This window comes from Balearica regulorum, chromosome 5 (assembly GCF_011004875.1).
Source record: "Balearica regulorum gibbericeps isolate bBalReg1 chromosome 5, bBalReg1.pri, whole genome shotgun sequence".
NCBI classification, from domain to species: Eukaryota; Metazoa; Chordata; class Aves; order Gruiformes; family Gruidae; genus Balearica; species Balearica regulorum.
In genome coordinates this window covers 60,246,550-60,269,106 of record NC_046188.1, presented here as the reverse complement: position 1 = coordinate 60,269,106, position 22,557 = coordinate 60,246,550, and the positions used below count along the sequence as shown (strand labels likewise).

General features: G+C 38.0%; 1 long non-coding RNA gene across 3 annotated transcripts in view; it reads right to left on the bottom strand.

Annotated features, from left to right (window-relative positions):
* LOC142602109 (uncharacterized) overlaps positions 1-22,557 on the bottom strand; it is a 30,170-nt gene that overhangs the window by 4,625 nt on the left and 2,988 nt on the right. For 2 of the 3 annotated variants that reach the window (XR_012835803.1, XR_012835802.1), the window contains exons 3-5: positions 18,677-18,858; positions 9,257-9,665; positions 8,255-8,362 (exon numbers count right to left, since the gene is read on the bottom strand). This is a non-coding gene — a long non-coding RNA (uncharacterized LOC142602109). Of the gene's footprint in view, positions 1-8,254; positions 8,363-9,256; positions 9,666-10,364; positions 10,901-12,464; positions 12,541-18,676; positions 18,859-22,557 lie in introns of those variants that run through there. The other variant, XR_012835804.1, reaches the window with a different exon arrangement.

The following is a 22,557-nucleotide window of genomic DNA, read 5'->3' as shown; positions in this document are numbered from 1 at the left end:
ATTGTGTCAGAATCTGTCCTTTAGTTATAAAAGAAATCCATCTATTTTATAAATCACCTGTAAAAAATACTTTCACTGGTAAGAGAAACATTGGGTATGAATGCTTCTTTAGAAGTTATCACTTTCTTTTATCCTTTATAGTTCATCTTTAACAGTTGCATAATGGGTCAAGTCTTTTTTTATAGGCTGCAGGGATACGATGCCTGTAAAACTGAGGTTATGAAATGCAAACTATTTTACAACAGCATGTCCCTGCTATCAGAGAGTAGCTTCCACAGCAAATTCACAGCTAAATACGTCTTCTGTGCTTGTATATTGATTTCACTCTCGATAAACAAATAAAAGTCCCCCTCTATCATTACAGGATATCTGCTGCAAAATTCAAGGTTTTGAACAAACCTTCGCTCGAATATAATTTATTAAAAGCATTAATCTTAAAGTCTTGAAAAGCTACATGAGTCAGAAACACAGTAGCAGTAGCTAAATACAGAAAATAAGTCATAATATAATAAAGGAATTGTCATTTCTATATGACATTGTTAGAGTTTTTGACAAAAATGTTGGACCAGATGATCCTTGAGGTCCCTTCCAACCTGGTAGTCCATGCGTTCATCAAGATCTCATATTTACTTAAATCCTTGCAGATTGAAGGCCTATAGTAGTCTTTTTCCAGTATTTTAAACAAGTTTCTAAAACTTAGTTTAGATAAAAAAATCAAGGTACTAATTAAAGTATCTTTCTATACTTTCTGCCTGAAGAGTCAAAAGAGATGCTGCTACTATTTACTAAAGAAAATACTGTGTTAATTAGATTAGGACAGGAAATTTGAATGCTAATTTAATTGTTTAAAATAAAAGTGACAGGGTACAAAAATAGGTTGCTGCTTCCAAGCCACACAACAGCCTGGTAAGAAAAAAAAAAACATCCAAACTAAACCCTGAAAGTTGGGAATTTTTTACAATTCTATATCTAATAATAAATTTTATCTTGGAAAAGTTTTACAAATCCTATTTTTTCTAGTCAGTCATTAAAATACAATGTTCAGTGTAGGGGTTTCCCAGGAACTAAAGGCCATATCCATTAAGTAGCTCAGATGTTCCTGGTTTAGAAAAACTCATAAGCAGGAGATAATCTGACCAGCCCATAAAAATAGATTTCATTTTTATAGTAATTGGCTAAATTATTATTTCTAGATGTGTTGAACATTACCATGTGTCTAAGACAGCACAGGCAGTAAGTGTGATTAAATAGTTAATAAATTCCTAATATGAAATTCTCCAGTACAGAAATCCTGTCCTGTTGCTTATCTGCTACTAAACAACCAACAACTGTGTATGGAATATCACCAGTCCCAAGCATTTTAAAATCATGGCTTAGGCCCCCCAAATCAGAAGTTTTTTCAGAATAAATATGCTTGTGATTTGCTTTTCACATACAACTGAGCAGGTTATTAAGTGCTTTTCTGCAACCACAAGAGCTTGATATGTAAGCTATTTTCATGTGTAAGTAAAAAAATCCAGAAGCTGGAGCTCAACAAAACCCACCAATAATCATGATACTCATGATATTGTGAAATCCAGTGATGAGACATACAGAAAAATGAAGTGATACATGACATTTATAAAGCTGCTTATTTAGTTTCATCATGCCATGTCATACAGACCTATCCAACAATTTTAGCATGGATGATAAAGGGCTCTTTTTTCAAAAGGAATTAAGGTAAGACAGACAGACTGAAAAACAGAGTCCTGAGAGATCAAAAGGAAAAAGAAAACAATTTGCTTGCCTGCAGGAAAGGGAAAACCTCATTGAACTAAACACCCAGGAGAAAAGGCAGCATATACATAGTGTGAGAAATTCCATCAGTGGTAAAATTTATCCTCTTGATTTCATCAAATGGTAAATGACTGTACATACACATAAGGACAATCAGCTACATTCTGTTCTTAGTTGCAGTCATGCAACCCAGGTGTGAGCAACTAGTGATTGCTTTTTTACATCTCTCTGTTCAAACACATTCACAGTTTATGTGGATGTAAAAGATGGCAGTATTTGTCCCATATTTCTTCCTTTACTGTGTCTCAAGTCACTCTTCTGAGATAGATTCAACGTACTGTGGAGACAAGAACTGATACTGTGGGGATTTTAAATGGACTCCCTGTTTCCCTGAAGAAATACTGCAAACGTATGCCGTAACTGCTCAGCCAGTATGAACAGGCTGTAGTCCAGCCCTGTCCTCACACGTAGCCTCCATTCACTACAGCAGGATTTCACAAGAGCAACTAGGGGCAGAGTGCAGCCATTGTGTTTCAAAACAGTTGCAGAATGATTGGATATAATTCTTTGAAGAGGATTTAATTTTCTTAATGAGTCTGAGTAAATCATTACCCTCCACAGTTGAAAGGGAATACTTCAGGAGATTTCATGAGGTATATTTTAGCAGAGCAAAACAACACAGACAAAGTCACACTTGTTGGACACAAGGTCTCAGAACAGAGTGAGCTGTTCCTCTAATATTTCTACTGCACAGTATATTTTTAAAATACTGAACAAATCAATCACACTGATTGATTGATTTTACTGTACCAGAGACTATACATAATTTTTTTCTTGACAATAGAATTAATATTCTTTCTCATATCATGATTTTACCATAAACATGCATATTGAAGTGCCTTTATCCCTGAAACCAAATTAAGGAATTATTCTGATAAATGGAAATGTGGAAAAGTGGAAATCTTAAGCAGATGTCTCTGGAGCCAGATCTTTCTCAGTGTTTACTCAGCATATAACATTTACGTGCTTTCTTTTAGTGACCAAAGATCTGAGCACTACGATCCGGAAAACGACTATCATGGTGCCTGGATGAATTGCATTGGTCACAAGTCCACCAGTTCTGGAGTCCAAGTGAAGGAAGCATGATTTAGTCGTGCCATTCTCCACGTGCCTCTCTCTGCCTGACTCACCTTTCTGATACTTTCCCCGCCCCGACTGGTCATACTCGCAGTCTGTCATCTGCTCAGCCTATCTCAGCAAAACCCACGTCTTGTGCAAGCAGCAGTCTGTTGCAATCTCTCAGTGGGACGCAGGACGCCCATGGGGACAGAGGACACCCTCCAGAACAGGGCAAAAAACTTCCTAAAATAACTTTATCTATGACCTCGTTGTAAAAACTGGCTTTCCTGGGGTTTATTCCTCATTGCCTCCTAACTGCCAGCAAAGAAACTGACCCTTTCAAATCAGCACCGACTTACGTGGCAGGGAGCCATAGGAAAGCTAGCACTTCAGGTTAGCACTCCCTTTCCCCTGCTTTAACCTTTATAATCAAATATCAAAAAGAATGAAAACAAACTGTGGCTGCAGTCGTTGTTGTATTACATTTTCTGTTCTCACCAGCACATTTTATAGGTCACTGTTAGGCCAATGAAACATAACACGGTGTTCCTTTACCACTTTGCCCTCACCCCTCTTTTTAAATTTGAAAACAGGTATCTTCTTCCAAACAAAATACTTTTAACTACTGAACTTCATAGAAAAAGAAGGTCACAAGCTGACTCATCAACAGCCATAATAAATGTGTTAAATATCCTGGACAGGACATCAGATCATAGAAGTTATATAAATGGCAGGTACAGAGATACTAACCACCCAAGAAAACAGGTGTATGTGTTCTTAAGGTTTAATATGATTTATGAAGTAATAAACATATTACTCCAGGCCAAAATGTCCTGGGCCTGATCCTCCACTGCTTATCATCCATGTACATGTATATACATCTTCTATACCCCATGCACAGAGTGAGCTTTCAAATAAATCAGAGCAGAAGGGGGTTATATCTCTTTGTGTGAGGCATAAACACACAACAGTTGACTTTTAGAAACTGACCTGCGAAGTTCACTGAGAGAGAAGGACAGTTGTTAAAAAGAGTCTAAGAAACAACTGTAAAGATGCCTTTGTCCAAACAATTTATATTCCAAGCATTCAAAATACAGGGAGAATATCCTTTGCAGTTACTATTTGGCACCACCAGCTGGATGCTCTAAGGAACTAAGATACAGATTTTTACCGCTTAAAATTGGAAATACCAGCAAAGTGATCTTGTAGCTTATGGTCCTGTATACTATTTTATCTTGCTGATACTTGGTACCTTCTGCACAAGAGGATGACCTTGCTGAATTTCATTCTTTGTGTCGAGTAGCACTCCAGTGAAATCTTGGAAATATCGAAGGATGCCCATCTGTATGTTGTGTGCCTCTGGTGAGATCTCATGCCAGTGGATACAATATACACCAGGGTGCCACATCAAAAAGAATTGTCCATCTCAACTGCCCCCTTGCTCCTATGGGTGCAAGTGTTAGTGCAGAAGGAGCTTGGTCTCACTGCTCCCAGCCATACCAGTAGTGTGTTACGGGCAAGGGGCCGAGCACCGCGTGTCAGGGCAGATGCTCCAGTGTCGAGAACGTTTCACTTGGGCAGATTGCTGTAGCACATTGTCATTTCCTGCAAGGCTGTTTCTTGCATCTCAGCTAGTAGAGGGTGCTAACAGTGACACAGGGGAAGTAAGGGAAAAAGCTTTAGAACTCTAGATATCACCTCACAGGGGTTTTTTGCAAAGCTCATCCTAGTCCATTTGGAGTCTACGACAAACTTGCGCTTTATTACTGTCATAAGTACTTGGCATACATCACTCCTTAGGAGAGGTACACAATATGTGAGCTAATTAGGGGCAAAATGTATCATTCCATTTTGCCTGCTGGCAGAAGAATCCTGAAAGGATTAAGTTGTGGGTAACAGAATATACTAGATGTGTGTAACCTAAGTGATGCAAAAACATTACTTCTTAATACAGAGCAGCTCAAACATATCAATCGCTCAGCAGGGTTCTGCTGTCCTTAGCCCTTTGCCAGGGATGATGAATGGCATGAAAGGGAATCAAAAAGACCTCCTATAGATTCAGAATAGGTGTGGTGGTGGCAGGAGGTTGTCTCTACTCTCAATGCTGGAGGCAAAACTCCTGTGTACAAATGTCCATTTTGTCTGAAACTGGACACTCCTCTCTACCTAAAAGACAAAGTAGTTCTGTTGCAAGCACAGGAAGGGAAGGGTGAGTAACTGCCTGAGACAGGAAGTTTTATGTCCAGTGAGCTCAAAGGCACCATCCCTTCCCCCAACGACTTTTGATCTGAGCAGATTTGGCCCCTAAAGTTTTGCAAAAATCTTTTCCCCTTCCCAGACTGTATTCCTGTGCAATGCACGGTGGAGGTACATAGTCCAGCCCTGAGGAAGCAGGTCAAGTGGCACAGTGACAAGGACTGAGGATGGAACAGGATTAGAGAGGCTGATTCAGTCACAGTAAGCAATGATTAACTCCGGGGTTCTTTGCTTTTGACATTCAGATCATGTAAAATCATAGGACTACTTCAGTGCCAGTCAGCCTCATGTCTGGGCCCTTCCCTTCGTAACAGGCACCATGGACAAGACAGAACATACCAGCAAAGTAAAAAGCAAAAGTTGAAATTGAGTAAAAGGTATTCACAGTAACTTCTGCTTCAACAGAAACATTGCTATACCTATAAACAAATAAACTGTAAAATTTGGCACAAGAGGGGTGCAGGACTGGAATAGCAGGAATGTTGCAGATCAAGATTAATGTGCATTGGCAGAGCCACATGGAGAAACATGCACGGCACCTGTCTCCACGGTGCCTGTCTTGAGCTAATGACGTTAATCTCCTAGTTTCATAACCATGGTATTCAAACCTACATTTTAAAACAATACCTTGCAGATTGAAATGTAAACTATTTTTGAGGGAAATTTTGCTGAGAAGAAAACACATGCATACACATAACAAGCCAGCTGAATAAGAAAGTAATACATATCTATAAATGTGTTCATAGAGAAAGGATCTTACCTATTCTTAGGAATATACATATACATGCATGTGTGTGTGTGTAAAACTATGTATGTTCTAAACGTTGATAATAAGCATTAAAAAGTGTGACAAGAGACATGAGGACTTTTTACAATCCCAGCCACCTGAGGTGCTGCGTAGTGCCTCTCAGAAAACCTTCTCACCTTCTACCTAAAATCCCAGAATGTCCTGCAGCTGGATTTAAGACAGAAATTCCTAGCCTGGATGGGATGCTGGAGAATCTGAAGCTTTGCTTACAAATATCATCAATAGGCATCAGATTAGTTAGACGCCATTACGTTATTCAGCCATCCTTAAATAACCATTACACTATTTCAGCCACTAATCCTTTCTGAGAAAGACAAGTAAGAAGAAAGCATGAATTGGGTGACCATTACATGAGTAGTATACTTTCTTTAGGACTGAATGTACTGCAGGTTTTGCTATGCTGTATTCCTTCCTGAAATATTCATCACTCAACCCTAACTCTATTAATATCAGAAGTCCTACCAAATTTAGTGGACCTAGGAACAAACTTTTTTTTTTCATCAGCTAAGAACAATTCACTCAAAAAGATAGGGAAGAGAGTAGATACGGGATTTTGTAGCCATGTCTCAAGTCAGGATAATACTCTATTTTTACATTGTTCTTGTATGTTTTGTCTTGAAGACAATAATGAATTCTAACAAACATATCAGCTCTCAAATCCCACTGAACTCCTTCTTATGTAAAATACATTCTGAGATAAGCAGTACCTTTAACTGTGGGAAGGGTATGTCAAGCCTGAAAACTTTTCAGTGTTTTTAATTTCTTTTAAAACCTACTCAGAAAATTCCTGAACAAACCATCAGTGATAATTTAGCTTATTTAGACATAATGGACTCAGTATACACTGTAATGAGAAAAGCAAAACAATCTATCATTGAAAGATGATATTAAATATTGTACATATTTTTGGAATACCTATGTTAAATCTGAAATAATTTTACAGATAATAGGAGGTTCCTACTTTTGCTGTTTTCTCTCAGGAAAACAACAGATATGCAACTACTTTAGAAACAGTGGACAGGCAGTGTCCTGGTGTGCTAGAGGAGTTTCCTCAGCCCAGTGACACCCACTAGATGGGGATATTTCCATAGGACATTCCTGGATAGCACTGGCCTCCCCAGCAGTGTTCATCCAGTGCACCAGGACTGTACCAACACAAGCTCATATTCATATTTCATATTCTCGAGTTTTGGATAGGATCAGAGTTAACTTGTTAGAAATATTCATTCGTAACAGTAACATGCAGTTCAGGACAGCCTGGGGAGATTTTCTCTTTAAAGAGCAACAGAGCCAAATAATTTTTTTTACGTTACAAAGAACAGATGAACGTGCATCTGTGTACACACACACAAACCTACACATACTTGCACACATAGATGTTCAAGAACCTAAGTGGAGCACAGATCCTTCTGCTTCTTAGTTGGAATAAGCGCTTCTACAGCCTTTAACAGTTAGGCAACTCAGTCATGCAAGACTTTGGGCACAGATTGTTTTTTCAATGGCCCTTGTGTGTTTGGTATTGGTTAAACTCAGTTATAATTTTTAAAAATATTTCAGGTTTGCTTGAAAATCAGACACTTTGATTTCATTTATGTATGCGCGTATGTGTATGTGGTGTGCAAAAGCCTGCACAATGAGTGAGAGACACCGAGTGTATTAAACAGTCATCAATTACAGTGAAAAAGGCACCAGAACGCATTAACGCTGTTTGCTTTTTGTAATTTCAATGGTCTGATTTTCCTTAATACAAGCTGCAGAGATCAACTAATCACAGTGATTAACCAGCCACAAGAAGCATGGCTTTTCCTATCTCGTACTCCTAGTTCTTTGAAAAGCAATACTCACCCCCAGTTTAAATCTTCCATGGCTCACTTTCTCCTGTATGTGTTCAGCTAAGGCTGATTTGACTATGTGTAAGATACTTTTCTGCAGCCCAGTATTTGTTGCAGTCTAAGAATCTGGTCAGTACTTCCTATGCAATGGAGTCCACAAAGAATAAGGAGTTACAGAAATGCTGAGCTTTATGGGGCTCTATTTTATGTAACTTCAGAACTGGAAATATCCCTTATTTTCACCATATGTTGCACAGGTTTGGGGAGCTTTGGGGATCTGCTAGATCCACTTACTTTCTGTTTGTAAGAACATAACATAATCAGGACTTTGAAAGATTTCTGTGTTCTTTTACCAGTATTTCATTTGTGCTCTCTTCACCTGTCAACCTCCCTGTGTTCCTAATGTGTCATATACAAAATAACTGAAGAACAAGTTGTTTGGTGTTTTTTTTAAATCACTTACAGTTAAAATGGTTTTTTGGGGAATCTCAGGGAAACCAGGTTCTATATGAACTTCACAGGTCCTGTACGAACTTCATGTACTCCACAGCACAAAACAGATTCCAGAGACCTAGGAAATTATCAAACATACCAATGAGATAAATCACTGTATAAATGTTATCTTCGTTAACTATTTATTCTCTTACCCCTACGAGCTGGATAAGAGCACAGGAACCCACACCTCACTATCAACAGGGCCACACTGCTCTTTTTTTTTTTTTTTTTTTTTTGTCTCACCCCTTTTCCATTGCACTGATAACTGGATTTTTGCCAGCTGCAAGTAGTTCTTGGCTGGCATTTGAGAAATAACTCGGCTGGTGGCTGGGAAAAGTATGTAGAGATGATCCACCAGAACAGATTAACTCCTTGGTCTCTGCTATATTTCTTTGATGCAGCTGGTTTTCCTTTAAGTATTAGGTGCTACTCAAATTTGCTGAAGTACCTTCCTTTCTCCGCCTACTAATTTGTTTATTCAGAAGTATTTCAAATGGCAAATTAGAGGCATGCATTAAACTAGAGTGTATAACATATGGAAAAAACAACTTACAGCCCCATGCCATAGCTTATATACACCATGACTAAGTAAACTGGCAATTTATCCACAGCCTGCAATTTTACTGAAATAAACCATCAGTCAGTAGTTGATGCAATCTTAATTCTGGACCACTTTCCAGCCTCAGTGATATAACCCAGTGGAACTGCCAGAAAGAGTTGTCCAAGAGAAGTTAAATCAAATTTTTATTGTAAGGCAAGAGGCTCTTTGTAAAATCATGTTTTCAGAGAAGTGTTTGGCCAGCCTCTTTGTTTATCAGCAAATTGATACTTCTTCAAATTGTAACATCCCATTAACTTAAAAAACATTAATGTATTCAAACTGTTGTGGGAAACATATCTCAGTTTAAGTATAGACCATTGCAGGAAAACAATCAGACACTCCATTTAAAAAGTTGTTGTTGATACTTACATGGTGTTACATGTCCTTTAAAAAATGCCTAAATTAACTTCATGTATGTGCAATGTTGAGATCCTTTCTCAAATACATAGAGTGAAAGCCCTCCAAAGACTGAAATGCCATTGGTGAAAGCTTGCTATGAAGTAGGTAGACAGTATTAGATATAAACTACAAATATTTTTGTACTCTAAACCAGAACATTGTAACCACTGTCCAGCAGCTGTGACCAAAGGAAAACCATGTGCATGGTTAGCACATTGGGAGAGGCAGGATGGTAGTATCATGGACACAGTTCAGCAGTCTTTACATTAAAGCAATGATGAGTCTGTGCATGGTGCTCAGGGAGCTCAGCCTTGCAGTTCAACGGAGGTTAAAGAATCCCTTAGATTAAAAACCACTTTTGTTTTCCAGTCCTATAGAGCTCAAAAGAGAGTGATGCACAAATAGTTGAGAATCTAGTTCGAACCAACGTATGAAATTATACAGAGACAACAGTAAAGACAGTAATTTCTAATGATTCATTTTTTAACTCTGTCATTTACAACAAAATATTAGTCATTAGAAAGTTATTTTGTTACAGCTTTGTTGTATTCCACACTGCACAAATGACCCTCTCTTATCTTTTTATAAAAATGGTAGCAGTATCATGGTTTGTGCTGATCAACAGCAATTCTCGTTTTCATAGCTCCTTATCACACAAACACATCTTCATGCTTCCACATCATTCCCACCACATGGAGGGGGGGAGAGGGAGGGATAGTTTTAATCAAACAAGCGCAGAGCCTACAACAACTGTTTTGACTGCATTTAAAAGCCAGCCCCACCAGCTGAATAGCTGTAGAGATACCAGCCATGCCAGATCAATTGGACCCAGTTCTGATCCAGGCTTAGGTCCAGGAATGAGGTCAGTGTGCTCCACTGATCAGTCTTCTTCCCACCCCTCCTACCCTAACTTCAGAGACATCTGTCAATGCCAGCCCAAGCCGTGAAAGGGAATCTGAAAAGAAACAAGAGGGAGACTGTAACTGAAATCACAGAGTCATAGAATGGTTTGGGTTGGAAGGGACCTCAAAGATCATCTAGTTCCAACCCCCCTGCCATGGGCAGGGACACCCTCTGCTAGACCACGTTGCCCAAAGCCTCATCCAACCTAGTCTTAAACACTTCCAGGGATGGGGCATCCACAACCTCTCTGGGCAGCCTGTTCCAGTGAACGGCATCAAGCACCAAGAGTTTGCCTGTTTCTTAGTTTTCATGTCAACTTCAGAATATCTCCAATAAAGAACTGGATGCCACACCAGTGAAAATTAATTAATTAGGGGAGTAGTGCAACTGTGCCACACTAATGTGACGGCTTCTAGTTTAATGGCACACTTTTTGTGTCTAACCACAGGCTCCACATGGAGCAGCCAAGAGAAAGGAGAGCTTATTCAAAACAAGCACATACAGGAATGACAGACCAGTCCATGGAAACATCTCTATGCAGGAGCTGGCAAAAAAGTACAGTCATAATTGCTAAAAAAAATTGAGAATGGATTAAATAACATAGCTGTAAAAGTAGGTAACTTAGGGCGAAATCCTTTTCCTTCAAAGGCTGACACAGATGTATGTGCATGCAGCAAGAATCCACAAATCCACCCACTTGTGTGAATTATGCTGGAAACAAACATATGCATGTTAAAAAGTCATAGGAAAACTTGTGTTTTGCATAGTGTATAATTTTACTAAAGTGTACTAAAACCTTGAGATAGATGGCTTATTAACCAATCTTTTGCCCTAATTGATGTCAATACTGTAGCCTTCTGGGAAATGAGACACAAGATATGTTTTTCCCTTGCCACATCTCTGTAACATATATATCATAGAAGGGATGAAAGATACAGCACGATCGGAAATTGGGCTTTGCTTTTGCAGAACTTGACAGATCAATAACATTGTGAAAGTATTTGTCTGACTGCAGTCTTGGGAGCAATCAATCAGAAATATAAGAAAGGATGCAGTCTTGTGAAAGATAAAAGCTGAAGTATAAATGCTTTATTCCAGCTAAGTAACAGTCACATCTTCCTAGTCAGCTCCTGGCCACAGGGCTACCTGCCTTAGGCTGTGAGTCTAGAAAAAAAGTGAAAACTCAACTCACAAACACAAGGCCTTGAAATATGTAAGGATATAAAAGTCATTATTGTAAACCACAGCAAGATTCTTTGCATGCTCAGTGGACTCTTTGTTCTGATAAGAAGAAAACTGAAATTTCCTGGGGTATTTGCTTTATTAATTGCTTTACTTCAATAAGTATCTACAGCAAGATGTGTTTTCATGACACAGATAAAATAGAATTATCAGGTAATCTGGGCCAGTTTAAAGGTTACCAAAACCCAAATAAATCAAACATCTTTTTATTTCTTTACACAATTTTGTTCCAGAGTAGAGATGTTAGCAAAAAAAGTTCTCAACACAATAGAATTAACCCAAGTTCCTACAGGGCTGTGCCCTCGCTTTTTATTACTGCACTGCAGAAATAGTTTTCTGCCATTGCTACCTTTTCATCTTATAAGGATCTTGTGGAGCTGTCAGCCCCCTTTGCAGATGCCAAACTCCTTATTGTCCCAGGACAGGCTCTGCACAGTCATTAGTCTACACTGCAATTGGAAGAGCAATTAAACCCTGAAGTATTCACTGTAGCTAGTAAAAAACCATTGTAGTAATTACAAAAGTTTAAGATAAGTGTAGGAAACTGTTCTATCATCAGATGAAGCTGCATTAAAACAGAAATCATCTTTTAATATGCTGGGGTATAATAGTGAAGAGGTTCTGTAATATATGCCCTTTCAACATCCATCAGTGCCATTGACAGGTGCCATTACAAAATTTACTACTGTTATATTCATTTTATTGAAGGACTAATCACTCATGCTTTAAATACATTGAAAATTATTAATGTGCACTCAGCATATACATACACACACACAGATACATACATACATACATGTATATCTACACCTTCACACCAAGGATTACAGTTCTATATTCCTCATTGTTCAGCAATCCTTGTAAGGTAAGAAGAAAGTTGTATAAGAGTTTTAAAATAATCCTGTACGTTCTTTGTTTTTTCAGTCAAGAGCAGAAACCTGTTAAATTAGTAATCACAGTGGGTAGCATACTAAAATCATTTGAAAAATGCAGCCTACTGATTGATTAGTTGAAAAAAATTACACTTAAATACCTTAAAATATGGAACTTTGGAAGTGAATGTCATTTCCATTATGAAATGGTATTAGAACGGAAGAGAATAATATCACCTAAACAAAACAGAAGCAGGAATACGTATTGTTAAAATAAAATTTATTAAAATTTAAATACAGCAGGAAAATATGTCTTCAAAGTCTGATCTCAGATCCCCAGGAGCAGGAAGGAAGGAAACTGTAGGCTGATTTTTAGGCAAATCTGATACAGAAGGCCAACTCTGGACCTGCTGACTAATGCCAGCAGAGATCTTCCCTGGGGGCAGCCATAACATGATGCTGAGGGAATAAAAGCAGACACTTGCACAGGGATATCAGGGTGGGCACAACAAAGCAAGCTTTGAAAGATGATGGTCTGTCCCTTATCCGACCTGGGTCCTAGGTTCTCGGTAGTCTGTGTGACCACAGGGAGAAGGGTGTGACCCAGAAGAATTCAGAAATCACGTGAAATCTCGCCTCTACCAGATTGCATGGCATTGCCCAGAAAGGCTTTCAAGAGCCCTGTCAGCAACAAGCGTTGTCTCCTAACCCCAAAGAAGGACACACAAATCAAAGATCCTCAGCAACCGGTATTCTCCATAAGGGACAAGGATAGAACTTGTTGCCTATTTGCAGAAAGATGTTCAAAGATGTTGAAATAAAAAGTATGCTCTTGGAAGACTAACACACTTCCAAAAGCCAGACAAGTCACATTATTCAAAAACTGAAGGGCTTCATAGGTGAAAAGAATGTGATTTGAGTCACTGGCCCAGTAAATGATTCACTCATCCTGGGCAAACCCACGATGCAGACGAGTCCTTCATTGCACTGTCTCTGTGTAGGTGTCTCACATCTGCTCTGCACCTGTTATCTCATTAGAGCATGATCTAGAAAGTTACCATGACTTGTCTTGCTGCAGGCTGACAACCGTGTTGATTCATTCGTTTATTTTGAAATATGACTGATAGTTGTATGGCTGTGTTCGAATCAGTTATTGATTGCCTGGCTCTGTCGGACACATCATTAATGTTCCCTCAGTTCCTCCAGATTCTGTCTTTGTTACTTTGCACAGATGGTAATTTCTTTTATCCATTCATTCATTTTGGGCAAATTATGGGTGTTTCTTCCTCTCTCACATAAGACCATGTTAAGTGGACATTGTTAAAGCTTTTGAGAAGTTCTTGATGAATTTTAGTTGAAATCAGTATATTCTCTTCTTTCAATAATTGCTCTCTTTCCACAACTTGTACTTTTAATTCTAGTTGTCCCCTACAGCTAATGAACTTGTTGTTTTTCTGCAGGCATCATGATTTTATTGTTTTTTCTTTGTTTAAAGCTTAGTCACACTATCCATTTGTTTTTATTCTTTCTGACAGCCTGTTTTTAAATGATAAATTTCATGATATGATGTAAACTTCTTCCAACTATTCTTCCTTTTCCTGTCTTTGCACAGTACAAGATCAGCAACAGGAATATATCTTCAGGGCTTGCAGCTTCCTGGCAAGTCATATTTTTGTAGATTTCAGACTAAGTGCAAAAGCTAAATACTTGTCAAAAATGCTTTTTAACAGTAGGTGATCCTCTTCAACTGTTGCTGTGCAGCCGCACATCTACCAATAACATTTATGGCACCTGGTAACAATGGCAAATTGCTCCGTCTCCTTTCAAGCTGCTTTGGCATTACCACTCTGCCACGCTTTCCAGCTGCCAGTGTTGCACCATCTGCTGTTTGTAAAGCATCTCCTTTTAGTGCTTATTTATAGTTTCGGATGATTGTTTTTAACGGTGTTTTATGGACAACGACAACCTTCATGTTCTGGGAAGTCTTGTCCCAATTGCCTTCATGGTACCATTTGCTGTTTATTTTCACAGTTCTTGCAGCAATGCAGCAATTCTTGTTGCCATTGCTATCCATATGCCACTCTTTTAGCACACTTTACCTCTCCTTTAGGCCATTTGTGATGTTAATGTCACCTAGATTTTACTTTGTATGGGGCTGATGGCTCCTGTTCCTAAAACCTGACCACAAAAATTTATTTGCACTCCACAGCACAATACCACTCTGGCCTACTCACATTTAAGTACTTGAAAATAACTTGCAAAACAAAGTATTTGCTGCAATTTTCATAGTTTGGTCATTGTCTCTGCTCCCAGATCCTTTCTGATTCTTAAATAACATAGGATTCAGGCCTCCATCAAAAGTAGAATCCTCCCTTGTACTGAAGTACATAGAAGTATTTGGGTTTTTTAAAATTAAGATGCTTATTCAAGCCTTTCCATGTAGATGACCCAATTCTAACTCTGTTATTTTAGTAGGTTTATATTTTATTATGTAAACAATAAAAGTTTAGTTTCAAAATCTGCAAGAGATATCACAGTCCATTACTGTAAATTAAAACTGTTTAACAATATTTTTGTGTGCATAATAATTTTGTATTAAAGCTAATGAATTATAGCAGCCTCTGTAGACTGCAGATAATGTGAATTTACAGAGGGATATGCAGTAATATTTTTTTTCAAATGGTATTCCATATGGATTATCAACTTTGCCCTTCATATTTCAACAGGAATTTAAGTGAGCATCTTGCCAAAATAATATTGGAAAAAAAGGTAGAAAATATCAGCTGAATACACATTCAAGATAGCATGCTGTTTTGACTTCTTTTATCTTATCTCAGAAAGTACATCTCGGAATATTTATGAGAGTGTTGCCAGCTCTTGCAATTATTTGTTGCTGGTTTTGCAAGGGGGTTGGATCCAGTAATGCCAGCACTGATGCCTTCTCCCAGATGCCACTTTTTAGTGGAACCTCACTCTGATGTCTCCCATGTTCAAGGATGAGCAGCAACTGAAATGCTGCAGGACAGAGGCAGGTCTTCCCAGGGCAGCAGGCAAGTGGAGGGTGCAGTAGGAGATGCAGGGAAGGACACAGTGAGGGTGTCTCCCAAATCTTGATGGTCAGCGAGGGGGCTGCCAGGGTCCACTACCTTTTCCTTTCCCTATGCCCCTCCTGCGTTCTCAAATGTAAGCAGAGAACTTGAGTCACTGGTGATCATTTCTCATCATAAAAGGAATATTGCAAGAGAAATTTAATTTCCACAGAGGAATCCTTGTTCTGCTGACTTCAACAACAAACTTGAAAAGCAAATGATGTGAGAAAATAGTGTGCTAAAGTAAAAAAATACCCATGAAAAAAATTGATCATATAATGATTCACAAACTCAAGTAAGGCAAGATGGATGGAGCACCTATTTTTTCTTAATGAAATACATTTCTTTGTTCTGAATCATTCAATGGCTTTTTCTTGTGTACTTTAAAAAGGACCATATGCAAGTTAAATATCAGTGTATCAATGGCTTTGTACTTGCACTAGCAACTTTGAAGATATACAGTCAGCTGGGAATACTGGCTAGTCCTAGTTTGAGCAAATGGATTAGAGCATCTTTAATTTAGGAATTATAAAATCCGATCTTTCCAAATGAGAGATTCATAGGTCTTTATAGCCTGAGGGAAGCAGCCAACTGTGAATGGCTAACCTTTATTGTGGGATTTTTGTTCTCTTCTATTTAATACACAAACTTATTCACCATAACAACCACTAAAAACTGTGTGGCACGAAACAATAAAAAAAAAAAGGCAGCAATACCCATCCTTGAAGGAATACTAATTCAAGCAAACTTCAGATCCATAATGGAAAGATGTACAAAATATCATAATTCAGAATGGCAGGCAATTTTAAAACCAGAAATATTGGAGCAGTTCCTCTTACATGGATATAAATAATGATAAATCTGCTAAAATCTGTGAAAGTAAAGTACAATGCCCAATTTTAGCTTAAATTAATTTAAAGTTCTGTCTTTTGTGAAATAAATAAATCATAGTGCCCTGTGATGTTAGATACACAGGCACAGGGGAAATACGTTCATACATTTACAATAGGAAATGGAAAATCAGAATATAGGAATGACTGATTTTCTTATAAGGTTTTATCACATTGTTTGTGTTTTTCTTTATTTTGAAATGACAGTGACATTAAACTAGGTTTTGAATACATACTAAACCAGAAAAATTGAACAATGATGCTCAGTTATAACGTACTACTTAGAGAGAATGGAAATCTGGTAGAGAAAGGCTATATATGTCACAGAAGACAAATTACCTTGTTAGGTCTTAATCAATTATACCTGATGCTTTTGATGATGTTTTAATACACAGTTTTGTATTTCTCCTGACTTCATAAATGTTTAAGATATGTGGCTAAACACCATCTAGCATAACTGACATAGTTTCACTAAATCTATAAGAGGGAAGATTGAATTGCTTGTTTGATTAGGCAAATCCTTAGACAACCTACTAGCTAGTGAGTCATCTATAAAATGGTTGCTGCCAAGCTGCGAACTTCATGTGTATTTTGTCATTGCTTACTTGCTTATCATTTTGAGAAATGCTTGAGGAACAAATGGTTGTGTCACCTTTGGGGGATTTCTTGAACGCTCAGAATCTGCAAAGATCTAAGTGGATGGATGATGCATGTTTTATAATGTTTTCCTAACACAACTGTTATCTGTAGGGGTTCTGGTAGCAGTAAGTGCCATTTATAGCATAAAATAGGAGAAAACTGGCCAACATATGACACACATTCTTGGCCAAGGGATGAAAAATTTTTTATCCTCATACACAATCAAAGCACTATTATACATTAGATTTCCTATATTTTGTTAAAAAAAGAGGCAAGCAAGGAATTCTTTCCACAAATTAAATGTCTCTTTTTGTGTTACATGTATAATAAAAGTTCTCAATTTCTCACTGTGCATTTGATTCTTCTCCTATGTCCTTTATTCCATGCAAGCACATTTTCTATTATTTCTATTATATTTCTATAGCTTCAGGTTCCCCTTCCCCCAATCATTTGCTTTTCTGAACTAGCTTTTTTGTTTCGCTGCTAAAGCTTCACTGTTTTGTCCATGTGACTTTCTTTCATACAATCACTCCCAAGTACTTTTTCTTTGCAGCTCTTCCTTCACACTGCTGCTCTCTTCCCACATCCCAAGCCAGTCTTCTCACTATCACTTCAAAAAACCTCCCTGCTGCTCTAGGGATTATCTTTTCAATTCTCCTTGTATGAGTTCTGCCTACCTTACTTCAACTCATTTCATCTCTCACTATATTTGGTTCCTTCTCTTGTAGGCACCTTCTTCATGAGTTACTGTTGGCCCAATTTCACAGCAGCTCTTTGCCCGTTTCTTGGTACTTTTGTCCCAGCTCTCATATATGCACATTGTGCTTGTCCATAGTATAATTTCAAGAAGCAGAATAGCGAACTGGAGCTAGGAGATGACATCTGTACCAAGACTTAGGTCATACCTAACTTCATGTTATGAAGTGCTGAAACTAACAGGACTGGTCACCAAGTAATACCATGGAGTAGACTTAAAAAAATTGACTACATATATCACCTTTAAGCAAAAGGGGACCTGCTTCCCTATGCTACCCAGGCAATACCACTCAACGGTGGCCTGGAAAGATCCCCTCTGATAATGAGAGAATGGCTTAATATTTGTTGATACCCAACCCTATTGCTTTTTGGAACTGGTATCAAAACAGCTGTCAGCTATCTATCTACTACAAACTGAGTGGAGACATTGATTCATTTCATATGAATCACTAAAAGCTTTCAACCATTACTTACTGATCTGAAATACACTCTAAAAAAGATCAGGAGATAGATGTTCTGTATTTCACTCCCAGTTTTCTTAACCACAAATTCTTAAAAACATGAGATACTATGATAGTCCTCACGAGAGTGTTTGTAGCTATGGACTATCAGTTGACACTCTCCCTCCTCCCCAACAAAAACATATGTGCATACTTCTGTAAAAAGAATTTACATTTTCATTTATCAGACATATTGCACTTCCTGGATAGTTAGAATAATTCGACATGCAGAAGTTTTAAAGTGTAATTTGATTGTATGAATGCACATGGACAATACATTTGAGCAGCAAAAAAGATTTCCATCCACTGCCGTGGACTTATGCATTATAAATAGAAGTCAATACTTTCTTATAACTTTCAGAACCTTATTGCCACAGGTCATTATTTTAAATGGAGCTAATCGCTTGGAGTGGCATTTAAAGTGTCTAGGACATGCTAGAATACAGCCGTTTGCCTATGTACGTAATTTGCACTTGTGATGGTACAAAAGAGTCCTTACCAGGCTTTGCAGTTTGCATAAATCAGAGCAAATTCAATATGCTGTATTTCCGTGGTCCGGAAAGCAGATATAGTTTAGAGGTTTCATCTGGTTTCTTCTTGTCACAGCTCTAATAATGTCTGGTAGGTGACTCACTGCTCTATCCATTCTGGTCATGAGTAACTGAGAAGATACAAGGCACACTAAAAAAAGACATTGTTGATTAGTTAGGTCTTCACCAGTTAAAACCTCGAGTACCTCAAAAGGAAAACACAGTCCACAAAGCAATAAAAATGAAATCCAAGCATGTACATATTTCAAATGTGTATCTGATATCTGGCTAAATAATGTGCCATTAAAACCAAACAATATTTGTATTTGCATAATTCTATTTTTCTTGAGTAAAGTACAGCTGCCACATGATGACTGTGTTTGAAAAGACTGTCAAGGATTTACTGTGTGCTGATAGGTTAATATTTCATAAGTCCTTGGCATACAATAATCTAACTTCAAAAAAATGTTATGATCATCCATAAGAAGGCCTAAAGGAGATAATAGAGCTCCTCTCTAAACTCGGCAGTTGTGAAGACAGAACTAATACAAGCACCTTCCTTTTTTAAGAAAATAAAATTAAGCAAACCACAAATCTCTTCTTCAATCTATTAAATAAAAGTCCATAAGGTGTTCACCTACACCAGAAAGTTACTCTGGTTCTGACAAGGCACGAAGTTAAACACTGTTCATAATCAAATCTATGTTTGATACTCTTGCCTTTTTTAAACAAGGTCTTACTACTTTGTGATTTAATTAACTTACAGAGCGACTGAAATTAAACTAGAATGAGGCACAGTTATTCCCCAAAAGTATTAAATGAGGAATTTTTCAGGACCTGTAATTCCAGGAAAACTCTCTCTGTTGGTACTCCTCTCATTGCAGTCAGGTTTCTCCCAAACACACGTTAATATTTCAGTGTACTTAACACCTACATACTTGAGCAAGACCTGAAAAAACTGCGATCATTAAATGATTCTGCTCTAACTGCTTTAAAATCCTAATTCTTTCCTAAAGATCCTAGATCTCAGATTGAGCTTAAAAATTTTATATATGTTTAACATATAAAAATGGTCAGAAAGTTAAACACTGAGCTGACCCAGCAAAACAACTCTGTGGTTTTTTTATATTACAGCTATTTAGTCCTAACATTTACAAGTTTCCATACTGTAAAACCTGATGTGAGTAGAAAAATATTTTTACTACAACTCAGAGCTTTATAAGTCCAAGCAATCTGATAAAAGAAATGCATAGTAAAAAGAGTAGACAATCAATACTGTTATCACATCTTAATCTGCCTGGATAGTGCCTCTTCCATGGAAAACCCCTAACTGATACTGTACTAATAAAGCAATCACTTTCACCAGGGAATTAAAGTTACTGCTGACATGCTAAACAATATTTTTTTAAGACTGTAGCATGGATATATAAATTCATTGTAGGCCATAAACATTCCGTTTGTCACTTGTCGTTATTCCACTTTGTCAGTCAGTTGCACTGAGTTTGATTTGCCCTTGGCTGCTGTCACACCTGGCCTTTCAAGCTGCTGTTAGCAGGGCCTCGTTGGCACAGCACAGTCTCCTGCAGGACACCAACTATGATCTTCCCCTGAGCACCCATCACTGAACTGGCCAGCTTTCTCAAGAGCCTCATACTAAAACCATCATGGGCCAAAAGCCACAAATGGGTACAAATTGATGTAGGTGTCCTGCATACTTGGGGAGTAAAGAAAAGAAGCACTGCAGGGACTAAGGGAAGTAAGGGAAATTTGCTCTGCAGATGACAGAGTCAGTCCAGCAGCAGGACAATCCCTTGGCAGTATCAGCCCCAGCATCCCTCCCGGTCTGACTCCAGCCATACGGTACTGCCTCTGCGGGGAAATGCACATGAACAGCCAAGACACACGTGGCTTAAAATGGTAGAAACTGCAAACTTCACTGGTGTTAATTCCCTCTCCTAACTCTGCTCTCCCTCTCTCATGTTCTCCTTTCCCCTTCAGCAAGGAATTTAGCCTTTCATTTTCTGGAATTTTCGCCTGGTGGTGATAGATTTTGTCTTTGTTGTACAGTTCTTTGATGTTTGTACTTACGTACTTTGGAAGGCTGTCTTTTCTTTTCATATTATATGTTGTACATTAGCCAGACATCTTGCTATTCTTTTTTTCTGCAGCTAACTAATTGATTGATTGTTTGCAGTACAATTGTTGGAAAGGGAAGAGACCTCTATTAATTAATTGGTAAATGAACATGCAAAATAACAGATGTTTGAAACACAGAAAACAGAATATAATAGACTGCCTTTAAATGAATAAACAATGCATGGGAAAAAATAAATCAAACATGCACAACTCCCTACCCTGCTGCTTTCAGGAACATGGTCTTTTGTCTCAAAGTTCATCCAACCAGAAGGTGGTTTCTATTCTGCAGAATCACTGATTCAGATGATGTCTGCCTTTGACAAGAGTGCATTCACCATGGGAGGGGGAGTGGGGGGTGGGGTGGCATGCATTTGTGCCTCAAATCCACCTTGAGGGTCTTGTATTGAGGCTGACCTAAGTCTGACAAATTCTTTTTATCTAATATCTCTCGGATATGCTTTTCCTAACTATGTTTCCAGCTAAATTATTCCAGCTTATTATGTCCTTTCTAAATCAATGTCTAAGAATAATTTATATCTTGACAAAAAGATCATATGTGGTTTTGTGTAATGTAGGTTTTTTGTGTAATATATGTGTTTATGAAGAGACGGTCTTTAGCTGTGTTAGTTCGTCTTCAAAAAATATCAGTTCTCTGAGCTACACCTTAACTATGAAAATTTGTTGTAGTCTAAAACATATTCTCTGACATCTTCTACCTAACATAATAAACAAGACTTTGCACCAGCGTAACATAAGAACATATTATTCATAGTTAATCTTATGCCCTCAGAAGCATGCTTTTAAACAGAAGCAGTATTTTCAATACAGATGTGGCTTTCTGCCTGCTGCAAAAATGCAGTAGAGAGAACCTGATTACAGGCTTCTGTTACATTAAATACAGATGAATTTTTATCTTTTTTGATTTTTTGTGGTTGTCACTGTTGCTTTAATCATACAAGATAAAAATGGGAGAATGACCAGAAGAGGTGATCAATACTACAAGCTCCTTCTGATCCTCAATAATTCTGTCTTTAAACAGAGTGCAAGTCACACTGAAATTTATGGGAATTTTTCCACTAACCTCAGTGGGAGATAATCTAGGTTTAACATTTTCAGTATAAGTAATTAAAGTACCTAAGGCCCTGATTTAGATGTATGTCAATGTAATTATACAGTGTAGCTATTTTCTGTGCTATTATACACATAGCTATAAAGGTGTAATTTTCTACATGGGCATTCAAATTCTGCCGAAAGAAAAATCAGTAACAGCTCTCCTGTTAGCTGCATGCTTTGCAACAACTTAACTATAAATCAAAAAAGTACCCGAATACTACAAGAGGAGTACAGACTTGGGCTTTATAGTAATGCAGCCATATTAGAATAAATGTGCACACCCAAAATTTTCCATGTAGATAAATCCTTTTGCATAGGCACTCAGGACAGAGCCAAGAAGGAAAGTAAAGATTAATCATTACAAAACTTAAGTTTTAGGTGCACTACCACCTATGACAATTTTTCCCTCTTAGTTTGCAATGTCCCTATACCCAGCAGATCAAGTGATACTGAGGGGAAAAGTACCTAGATCCAAATGCAGGGAAGAACCTAATCATGCTGAGAATCACATCAGGCTGCTAGCATAGCACTGTGCCCTAATGCATATGCTCGCCTTTCATTAAGGCTAATGAGCTCAGGCACAACACAGGGTCACTATGAA